Source organism: Liolophura sinensis, chromosome 5 (assembly GCF_032854445.1).
Source record: "Liolophura sinensis isolate JHLJ2023 chromosome 5, CUHK_Ljap_v2, whole genome shotgun sequence".
NCBI lineage: Eukaryota > Metazoa > Mollusca > Polyplacophora > Chitonida > Chitonidae > Liolophura > Liolophura sinensis.
The window spans coordinates 2,748,488-2,760,389 of record NC_088299.1 but is presented as its reverse complement, the minus strand read 5'-3'; the positions used below and the strand labels follow the sequence as shown (position 1 = coordinate 2,760,389).

Here is an 11,902-nt window from a genome sequence, read left to right as displayed (position 1 = left end):
TAAAACTGTTTATTTTACTAAACGTTGACATTCTAGTAGTTTTTTCCCAGAATTTTACATTGGTAAATTTAACCTGGAATACTTCTCCGATCGTACGTATGAAGACATATCAGCAACTTGCGAAGGGTCATGGGTTCCCTTGGACTCGGTTTCTTCCCACAAATATGCTAGCCACAGTCATATTTGTCAAATATATCTGATAGAGTTAACGGCGTCCAGCATAATGTTCTGAGGAAGCCCGCTACCATCGGCTGATTGGTGACAGCTCTTCCCACATATCACCAGACAGGAAGACAGCACAAGCTGGACTTGAACTCAAAGAGACAACATTGGGGGTTATCTCCAGAGTCATTGTGGTGTTATAGCATTCTAAGCACTAGCTCGGCTCCGTGAACCCGAAACTTGTTCTACATCTTCTTCGTGACAATCTCATCACTAATTGCAAATTCCAGATAATGCCACTTAATTAACGATAACCATGAGTGAATATACCGATAATTAAATGCTGATTCTTAAGTTCCAATTCCTTACCTAAATCCACTGAAAATGGGGTCAAAGTCCAATATTTGAGCTAACTTACACCAAGGAAAATGCTATCCGTCACGGTCGTGTATAAGGCTATGAAACTCATTTTATGTGATCCTCGTGACAACCTCATCTCTAAATACCGATTCCACGGAGACCCTGTGGTATTAAGCACCAATCAGTTAAATAAGATAAGTAATCAAGCCATGAAATACCATGTTTAAATATTCAGACCTTACCTCGTACGGCCGAAGTGGAAGCGTAGCGTTTTTGTTAGGGTATTGAAACTTCAAAACTGGTAGGTCTACCTGCTATAATTATGTGGATAGGAACGAAAGAAGGCAGGCCAAGATACGTACTTCACATTTACAAGGTCTACTGTAAATACTGTAATAGTACGTATACCTGAAATACGCTTTCCTCCGTCCATAATGCTGGCCGTCGTCGTATAAGTGAAATATTCTTGATTACGGTGTAAAACACCAATCAAATAAACAAATAAAAAGCGAATACCTGAATGATCACCCAGGCTTATTAGTGGCTTTATACTATAAAGGCTGACATGTCCACCAGTGCAACAACGCGGCTAGCAGGCTCCCAAACCTCAGGTTTTCTCCATGAGGGGAGAACCTTCATCAGCGGACGATACGGGGTTCGATTCTGATTCAAGTCACATGCCTTTGACTGTGAATTTCTATCGATGGTGCTTCTATCGATTGGTGCTCAGCTTGGATTGGCCACGTTCTAAGCGACCCGGAGTCAGTATACTGGTGTGAAATTCCAGTGAGTAAGCGTGAAAGGTAAGAACTGGTATATCTGCTTTGGGACGGCCTTGCTACAAGGAGGCACCCGAAATAATACTAAAAGCGACCATAAATAACGAATATACAAACAATTAAAATATTGTCCTCCCCTCCTTGGATCAACAGTAAAACGACACTTCCAAAATTTTGGCTTTTTTCGCTTTTGACTTTTTTTGCTCACTAAAGCAAAACCGTTTGCTTTAATTGAGCAATTCTGTGTAATATTTGATTTAAATACATTCCAAGGTGGATTACGGTAAAAAAGCACCAACTAAAGCGATTTACTGAACTTTTCGTGAAACAGGCCCATGGGGAGAAAAGATCAATACAGACAAGGAGTTAACTTTTAACAGTAACATAAATATATTTAATAACGGTGTTCACATATTCCATCTATACAAAGCGCGGTCGTCCTGTCTGTACAACAATTTAAAGCCTGACGGCTATGGGTAAATTAAAAGCTAAGTAACAAATTACTGTGGAAAAGTGAAAAATATTTACCACTGAATCCAACTTCACTTACATTTTTTCTAAAGCGACGTAATTAATGAAAAATGTTACGAAGAATTGGTTTTTGAGGTGAAATATGGAAAGGTAAGTATCAGTGAATCCAACTTCACGTAAGATTTCTTTGGAATCACGTTGTTTCATCGACTGCTGGCGTCGTGATTAATGAAAAAATGTCACGAAGAATTGGTTTTTCAAGTGAAATATGGAAAGGTAAGTATCAGTGAATCCAACTTCACGTAAGTTTTTTCGGAAATCACCTTGTTTCATCACCTAGTGGCGACGTGATTAATGAAAAAAGTTACAAAAAAATGGTGATTGAAGTAAAAAATCGAAAAATATTTACCAGTGAATTCAACTTCACGTAAGATTTCTTTGGAATTACGTTGTTTCATCGACTGCTGGCGTCGTGATTAATGAAAAAATGTCACGAAGAATTGGTTTTTGAGGTGAAATATGGAAAGGTAAGTATCAGTGAATCCAACTTCACGTAAGATTTCTTTGGAATCACGTTGTTTCATCGACTGCTGGCGTCGTGATTAATGAAAAAATGTTCCGAAGAATTGGTTTTTCAAGTGAAATATGGAAAGGTAAGTATCAGTGAATCCAACTTCACTTAAGTTTTTTCGGAAATCACCTTGTTTCATCAGTGGCCTAGTGGCGACGTGATTAATGAAAAAAGTTACAAAAAATTGGTGATTGAAGCAAAAAATCGAAAAATATTTACCAGTGAATTCAACTTCACGTAAGATTTCTTTGGAATCGCTAAATGCGCTAAAAACCACGGTAACTTTTTACAGAGGAGACAGTTGCGGGATTACACTGATCAGGGTACATCCAATAATACCCTTAGCAGTGTTTTAAGTACTTAATTAATATATGCAGTTCTATCACAGGCCATTTATTAGTCGAAATATAGGTTTGAAACAGACTTTCTGTTATTAACTTTATCAGTTCGCAATACAAGTTTAAATCATGTTACAAACAGGAAGTTTGTTCTTTACAGCTTTAACTGACTTGCTTAAAAATGGATAATTTACGTTTTTAAATTAGAAAATTAAAATAGTACGTGGACATATTAGTCTAAATCTGACACAATGTATGCCGGTGGGTTTACAAGTAAGAGATTCATTTCAATACTTGCTCGATTTTGCAAGTTCATCTGTCCTCTGTTCCAAATACCTCTCCAATATATTGTGTCAGACATAGCTAATAAGTTCACGGAACACCCTAGTTGCTTTTTAAAGAAGATTTGTTTTTAAAAAGTTAAAATTGTTGTCAAATTGATCATCCGCTGAATCCGTGAGCAAGTCTAGAAATGATATCCACAGCTTTCTCGAGCACACACGCACCCTCCAAACGTAGCAGTTCAAGTCGTTCATTGGAGGTAAAATGGAGGCAGTTCATGCATTTTGCATTCTTGCGATTTGGTTGAGAATTGTAATGTTTTTGTTTGGTTGAGAAAAGATACGTTTTTGCTACACACACCCTGTTTGACACCCCAGGCTTGTGCAGCTGATTTGGGGGAAACCTGATCTTATTTTAACTTGGAACCAGGAAACAAGTTTTACCCCTGAAATGACTTGAAACTGCTAGTTTTTCTTTATACACTCCGTGTGGGAATGTGAGATACGGACATGGCCGTTGCCAAATGATGTTCTCTGTCGTGAGCGGGTCAGTAAACCCTGGCGAGTTATACTGCATGACGATCAGGACAAGCCGCTCTCTGAGGGACGCAATCGGATCGCACTAGGTACCGCATACAGTGAATTGAGTTAAACAGCAGCAGTGTTTTTCATTCATGCGTCCCCAGAAAGGGCCCCCTTCACGTTTACAGCTAACAGCTCAGAGCATCCTTGACGCCCACTAACATCACACCAAAAGGACGTACCCTACACATGTGTCACACTACCCCACCGTTGTGTTCATGCGGAGGGTGCGCTACAGTGCACGAGTCTACTGTGGAAGTCAGATCCAGAAACCCAGCGATTGTTTAAGTGGCGACTCAGAACTGGGAGTCCTCGTCCTCTGTAGCTCCTGTCGGAACTCCGGACACCCTGCAAACAGAAACGTTCACAACACGGCAATAACTCAACCATGGAAAGACCTTAGTCCTAATTAGCATGGTTAGAGAGGAAATTCCACAAATTTGTATTAATATATATTACACAACATGTATATTTTCCTTCAAAAGTTGTCATTTTCTTGAAAGATTGATAATAATAATAATAATAATAATAATAATAATAATAATAATAGTAATAATAATAATGATAATACACGTGGAAGTTGAAGTAAAATTAGTCTAATAGTAAAACATTTAGCTAAATTAAATGTCAACGTTTCCAGATCAATTTGCTTAAAATTTTATCCCAACTCACCACAGTGATGTATATTATTGTGAATTAGTTTTCTGACCATAACACCATTGAGAATTTTACGTCACAATGTGCTGTCTATATAAACTATGTAATCCACACGGCTTACTGGAATTCTATAAAATTGCAAAAGTGTTACGTACACAGTCTGTCTATCGCCCACTTGCACCAGCTGGGCTCGGATGTTGTACACATTGTTGGTGATTGTGTACGTCCCGCTTGCATCACGACCTGCCACCTGGGAAAGCAAAGCAAGTACACATATATTAAATAAAGTGTGGAAGGTTTCGCTACAGATAGCTGAGACGAGAACATATAATTCAAACTTACTCACCTGATGGTGTGGTGGCTGAACGAACAGCGGATGAGATTGACTTAACGAGGGCACATCTGAAAAACACCAAGTGAATAAGTAAACAACTGATAAAGGATCATGAGGATCAAAACTTATTTGAAAATATGGTCTTCAATATCTTTTTTCATAGCGACTGTATTGGTGAGAGGCTCCTGGATTTTTTCGCTACGCTAGCGTGCTTACCATCTCGGCCATAATTCTGAATTCAGAATTATAATTCTGGCATTCGGCTCATCGCCACAAGCATGTCATGTTTACCTAAATAGGTGAGGCACTCGATTGTAGAGGGGACTATTGCCGAACTGTGAGGGTTGTCCCTTTGTATTGTATTCATATGATTGTATATTAAATGGGACGACAGCACAGCATTTGAGTACTTAGCAAAAATTATCAATGTATTCTGTTTAGGTGCTGCTCTCACTGAGGTAAATTCACAAGTTGTCGACTTTTACTGGTAATACGTGTGACCATTTGCCAGCTATAAGTGTTACTCTTTACGTGGTAGTCTTTCATATTACATATTTATCTCCTCATTCTTGGGCACCTTTCATTTAACAAAGATTCTAGTGGGATTATGGAGATTACGAAACCGCTTGAAAAACCATATCTGTATTATTCAGAATATTACTGTGAGAAGAAATCAGTCCCTTAGCCATTGAAATCAGTCGCTTAGCCATTGAAATCGTGGTATACCATCGTAGTATCGCCCACTTCGCGCCATCCTGTCATCATATCTCACCATTGTCGGGAGGTACTACGATGACAGACTGGTACAATGACTTTAACTGACTTGCATACTTAACCCTGGGTTAGCCTCTTACCTGGGGGACGGGTCCACTCCTGGCCTCGGGTTAGGTTCACCACTGTCAGCGGTATGTTTGGGTCCAGGTGGACGAAAACATCATCGTCTTCAAGTTCTAACCCTAAGGTTGACTCTAAAACTTTGATGTCATCATGTCCACCGAAACCCAGTTTCTCTCTGGCAATGACACGGAACTCGTTCAGGTCAGCGGCCATCGCCATCTTTTTCTGCCTTCCGCTGCAGTTTTGAAACCGCACAAGCCGTTTCCTTTGAAACATCGTCCCCCAAATGTTGCCCATGTTACACTATCAATTCTCAACCAAATCTGAAAATCATGAGACGCTCAGATATAATAAGGTGCTATCCATTTGTAAACGTGATTCAGATTAAAATGTACGTTAGATTTATTGATACGGTCAACGTAGATAAGATTCAGATATATTAGGATAGCCATGAGAAATGTGGTTCAGGACCGTTCAGAATGGTTATCACACAGATGGTTCACATTTGTGGACATGGTCATGAGAAGCACACATGAGATCTGTTGACAACGCCATTGGTGATAAGGAATGAGCTTTAGACCTTCTTGCATGGCCATGGAAAAGGTTATTCATATATTACCATGATCATGGACAGAATACACGGTTCAGAAATATCGACATTTTTTATAAAAAAACATGATGCATATATGTTCCTATGGTCATAAAATGGAATGAGATGTGGGACGTTATTTAAATTTTTTCACGTAGTCAAAAGAAAAAGTTTTAGATCTATTTACTTGGGATTACGAAAAGCTTTCTGCAGACATGGTCTCCGGAAAGGCGATTCAGGTGGCTTCACATGAATATAAGAAACATGTAACCGATCTGCTGTCATTCTTATTGGGAAAATGATGCATCAATCATTTTGGAAATATTATGGGAATATTAATTCAGATATGTTGCCGTGATTGCGGAAAACGTGATGTTTTCACGTGGTCATTAGAAACATGCACCAGTTCTGCTGCCATCCTTACGGGCACAACGGTTCAAACATGTTCACATCATTCTGGGAATAATTATTCAGATGTCCTCTCATGACCATGGGAACCGTTATTCGGATCTATTTTCATGGTTCTGGAATAGATGAATCACTTAATAGGGTCTAGTGAGCATTTTCAAGGAAACCTGGTTCAGCACTGGAGAGAAGAGTGGCACATGCAGAAGGGATAGAAGGCACATTATCCTAGTCTGTTTTGCGCCCGGAGTAAACCACCCTTCCCCAGACAAGTCATAAATATCCTGACTGAAAGCCACAGCCGAACCAGCGCGAACTGGATTCGAACCTGTGATTTCAATGGTCAGTGGGAGACAGGTTGTTTGTCGATATGTGGAATTTTATAAATAGGCTTAATCAAACCAACTTACCGAAAGATGCAAGGTGTCGTGTGATCCAGCCCAGCCTAGCCGGCCCCGGCCCGCGCACAGGCTTATATACCCTCATTACTCTGGACCCTAGATTAAAAAGGGGAATATCCACGGGATTTTTATGACGTAGCCTACCCCTCTGCATCGTAAGACGTCTCTAATACAGGTAGTTCCTTCCCTAGTTACAAAAATTCATACTTATTACAGAATAGGAATCCTTAAATAGTGTCGTTGCACTCTTGCAACAAGTTAAACGAATTCCAGAATTTGCAATATTGACCTTGAACGGCTACAGTTTTACTTTCAGTATCTATATCTGATGGTTACTCTTTGTGTTAACTTTACCAGCCAGTGATTTACTGCCAACGTATAACCTGTTAACTGCGGACCAATGAGACACATGCACTTACTTACTGCGCAGTGAATTGATCAATGGAAATCCCACCGTTCGCATTGTCAACCCGAAAACGAAAATTAACGTTAGGCCGTATCTGAAAAATACTGAGCCATGGACTCATTCCATTATGATTATTCCGCTCTATTATTATTATCTCAGTGTAAGAATGGTACAATAATGGCAATATCATGCACTAAATGTTAAAATAAAACCGTTGCAGGCCTTTTTGTGACTTATTATTAATGTTTAAAGGCCGCACCCTTGCGTGCATTTTTCATTTATAAGACGGCGCTCCGGCCGTACATGGGAAGATCTGCCAACAAACTGCAGATCGTCGTGAGCTTAAACCGCGGGCTCTGCCCTGTTTCCTCTCACCATAATGACCCTTGTTGTATAAATGAAATATTCTTGAGTACAGCGTAAAACACCAATCAAATAAATAAATAAATACGAGGATAAGACAGCGCTTGAGTTTATGGGTTTAGAGGTAACAGCAGAGCATGGCCGAGTAAATCACCGCCCTTTGCCATGTGGCTGTCTGGCAAACCTTCTGACTATCATCTGCCGTTGCCATCCTTATTAGCTTATATATTTATTATCTGTATTGATTAGCCATCGGAAAAAGTCGCCAAAGGACAAGACGTCCTCTGTATGGGTAGAGGTAATCGCAGTTTTCAGTGTAAACTATCACACTTTAATCGCCACGCCGACATCACACATATCTTTTATCTTACCCTGTGTAGTTTATTTATTTATTAACTTTACGGATTATAGTGTTTAGCGTTGTGTGCAAGCATATTTCTTATAAGACGTCGGCCAGCTTTAAGAGTTGAAGGAATCCATCAATCTGATCTAAACCATGCGCCGTATTCCTTCTCTAGGTATGCTTGGCAAATCTCTTACAACAATATTCGATGTCACAGAAACGTGTACTCAGTATTGCATATGGACATTTCGATTTTATTTCAGTATAAAGAATGGAGGTAACTTCAGGCAAGTTTTGTGTGGTGTGAGATATGCATGAAGGTCAACATTTGTCAGTTAACCATGTGACTCTAGGGCCGTTTTCATGAAGCGTGGGCCTCCTTAGTGTTGAGTAGCACTTAGATAAGTGTATTTAATATTCCTACAGCATGCTTAGTTTTCTTGATACTTTAGTTATGTGCGCTTCATGTAACTAGGGGCTTGGTTAAGTGGGGGGGGGGGGCTTTAAATAAGGAAATTTTGTCACATCTGTGGTTAAGAGCTGTGGTTTGCATGTGTATGTCCCTGCTTACGAGCTGTGCTTTGGACCTGTATATCCCTGGCTAAGAGCTGTGAATCCCACCTGTATGTCCTTAGTTAAAAGCTGTGATTTGCGCCGTCGTCTTTCCTAAATCAGATTAACCACACTCCTTACAGGGCACGTGTCGTTTTTCGTACGCTCGCTTTACATCACTGGCACTAAACTTGACCCTTGGAACCTTCTGTGGCTTGGATGGGCTTTTGAGAAAAGAAATCTGTCGGACACATCCACAATACAGGCCTTTACAGTAGCATTGTTGGTATAGAGTAGCAGCGTTTGCAGACAAGTCGTATGTGGGTTACTGACATAAAACATGCATGGATGCTTATTCAAACGTCTGCAGTGAGTATTCACGTTTATGTTTACAGGCCACATTCGTGCTAGTCATCTCAGAGACTCTCTTTACGGCCATAGTATATAGATATTTATATAGATATTTATATCTGGTGTACATGTACAAGAGACATGCGTAAAACCCGCAGGACTTAACCTCACGTGACACATGTACCTTAAATAACCTAATAATTTTCGCCCATGACACTTGCATGTTTTTCGTATTTCTTAGAATTCTTTTGATCTTAGACGGGTTATTTGTGGTTTGTGTGACCGGTAGGATGATGTCCTGCTGAGAAAGTTTCTGCAGCAAAAGTAATATATTATGACATTTATTTGCCTGTAGGAATTTTTGGCTGACATATTAGGTCATTTATATATCGCAAACAAGACAAAATCTTGTGTTAAATAATGATATACTTGTCAGGATAAAAAGTTCATGTTAGTTTTAATATCTGGACCCTTATTATCATCGGCTAACGTTTAGTATAATTTCATACAGTTTACTTTATACAATGTAAGACGTACTTTAACACAAAAAAGATATTGATTTTGTTTGTTTACAACTTCGGTGGTCTAATCATTAGAACGTCCGCCTCCTATATAGGAGACACGGATCAAACTCAGGTCGAGTCATACCAAAGATTTTTAAAATGGCGCTTACTTGTACCTCGCTCAGCACTGAGAAGTTTGAGCAACGAAACAGGACAGGTTGGCATGGGTTGGGTCACGCCTAAGACCTTAAAAGAGGAAGTTGTAACTTTCTCGCTTGGCATTCAGCATTAGGGGGACAGTGCAACGTCTGGTTGACTTGTATCAGTATAATGGTTAGGGCGGGGCAGCTTACTCGCATAAGGTAAGTCATCTCAGTGAAGCAGCACTAGCTAAAATAGCTATGGAAATCCTTCCTGCAAGGAGGCACATTGCATGCAATCTAAGAACTGCTTCGTCGTCATATGATTGAAAATTATCAAGTATGACGTTAAACCATAAACACTCACTAACTCACTTACAACTTCATAAATCCATCAAATTTTCCCCACAGAACATTATTCCCACAGACATTTCCGAATCATCATTTAATTTTTAAGCATGCTACGTCAGGCATATAGGCGAGAACATATGAGAACCATTAAGAGAGATTTTAAAAGAAAAATGATGCCAAAATCAGATGAAAGATCGTGAAAATTTGGTTGAAAGTATTTATTATAACATTTTTTTCGATTTTTCTTCTGGGAGAAAAGGGCATTTGAAAATGTTTCCATACAGTGGATATTTGGGACCACTTGTTGATGTATACCGTCTTTGCATAATAATATTATAAACAAGGATGTGATGCATTTTTACCAGATGTATTTAAATGTAAAGTTTTTGTTTGTTAAATACATGCATTTGATATTAATTATAATAACATGTAGGGATATATTAAAAACATAAATATGATTAAAATCTAGGTTGAACACATTTGTTCTAGTTTGTTTGTTCTAAACATATGTTACATCCTCATTTATAAAATGATCACGCCAAAATATTACAATTGAGACACTATATACCAAATGCTTGTCCAAATTACCAACCATACAAAAATTTATTTCATGTCTCGCTTTCAAGTCGAAAGAAATATTGATTACCACCGTTAAAACTAACTTTTACACTCTTTGATCTGAACTTTATGTAATTTTTCATGTATTGTCCACCTTTAATTCGAGAATAATAACATCAAAAATCAGAACAAACAGTAAACAGATGCAATTTAAATCAGCTAGAATGAACAAAATTGCGTTAAATTTCAAAAATCACAATAAATATAGCATTAAACAACAATAAAATAAGTAAATAAATATACTAATGAACGAGGATACATCCAATGGTTGCACCAGTATATTCCAAATTACATTTCGGGTACCTGGGAAGAGCAGCAGCCACCTGCGGATAGTCGTGAGTATCGCCAAATGACTCTGTCCACTTTCTTCCCACCATAGCACTGACGGCCATCGTAAATGTAAAATATTCTTGAGTGGGGTAGGACTGTGATAGTAAGTTTAAGAGAAAAAAAACCCGATTTATTCAGTGTTTTAATGAATTTAATACAGGTGATCCCTAAAAGGTTTTGGCCGAGTGGTTTAGCAGGTTCCGCAGTAGTCTTTATCCTTTTCCTAATTCTTTATGGTTCTGTGCCACTTCGTAATACTTAAAAATGAGGGCCCTTCATATCCTGTTGTTGACCAACCTATTAGACATTTCTGATATAAAGATTGAGAGACGGTAAGGCGGAGATTCGCATATCATATGCGTCCAATCGACTCAGACCCGGTCGATACCGCTCTATATGCATTGTAATAAGACCCCGACAGTCCAGCAGCTTACAGCGGCGTTCAGCCCTTGCTCAAGGCAGTCCGGCAACATGGACTCAAAGTGAGTCGGGCCCGCGTGTCGGCTTGGCTGGCTCAACAGGACACGTACACGCTGGACGGTCCCGCGCGACGGCGCAACGGAGTTGTGGTTGGGGGTATAGACAGTCAGTGGCAGGCGGACCTAGTCGATATGACAGTGTTTGCCAAAGAGGACGACGACAACCGTTACCTACTTACCTGCATTGATGTCCTCTCCAAGCACTCCTGGGTGGTTCCACCTCGCACAAAAACAGGTGTTCGTCTGATCGAGGCGTTTAAACATATTTTCAAGACGGAACGTCGACCGTTGTACCTGCAAACGGGCTGCAATCGAGCGTATTACCGGAGCGTAATCGAGTGTATTATACGGCGTGCCCCTCATCGAAGTCACCATCCAGAACCAGAAAGAAGTGCGCCAAGCCACCCACGTCCAAACGATCGGTGTACCATTATCGTGCCGGCGTGTAAGTAAAGTGAAGGGGAAATTCCAAAAAAATCCTACCTCCCGAATTGGAGCACGGAAATGTTCCACAATTTCCACACCCACCCTCGTCAGCCTGTCGTGTACACGCTGGAGGATTTGAACGGGGAACGGTTGCTCGGGACGTTTTACGAGACTGAACTGCAGCCGGGGACGGCCGCGGCAGAACGTAGATGACCCCGCACTGTGCCGATCTTACATCGACTATTACACCAAACAAGCCGACGGACGTGGGAT

The 11,902-nt window shown here is 40.0% G+C and overlaps 1 long non-coding RNA gene across 1 annotated transcript; it reads right to left on the bottom strand.

Annotated features, from left to right (window-relative positions):
• Positions 1–2,684: 2,684 nt before the first annotated feature.
• Positions 2,685–5,524, bottom strand: LOC135465756 (uncharacterized). Its single transcript, XR_010444063.1, has 4 exons — positions 5,390–5,524; positions 4,548–4,603; positions 4,357–4,451; positions 2,685–3,892 (listed from the first exon to the last, which is right to left on the bottom strand). It is a non-coding gene; the product is annotated as an uncharacterized LOC135465756 (long non-coding RNA).
• Between the last annotated feature and the right edge of the window lie 6,378 nt (positions 5,525–11,902).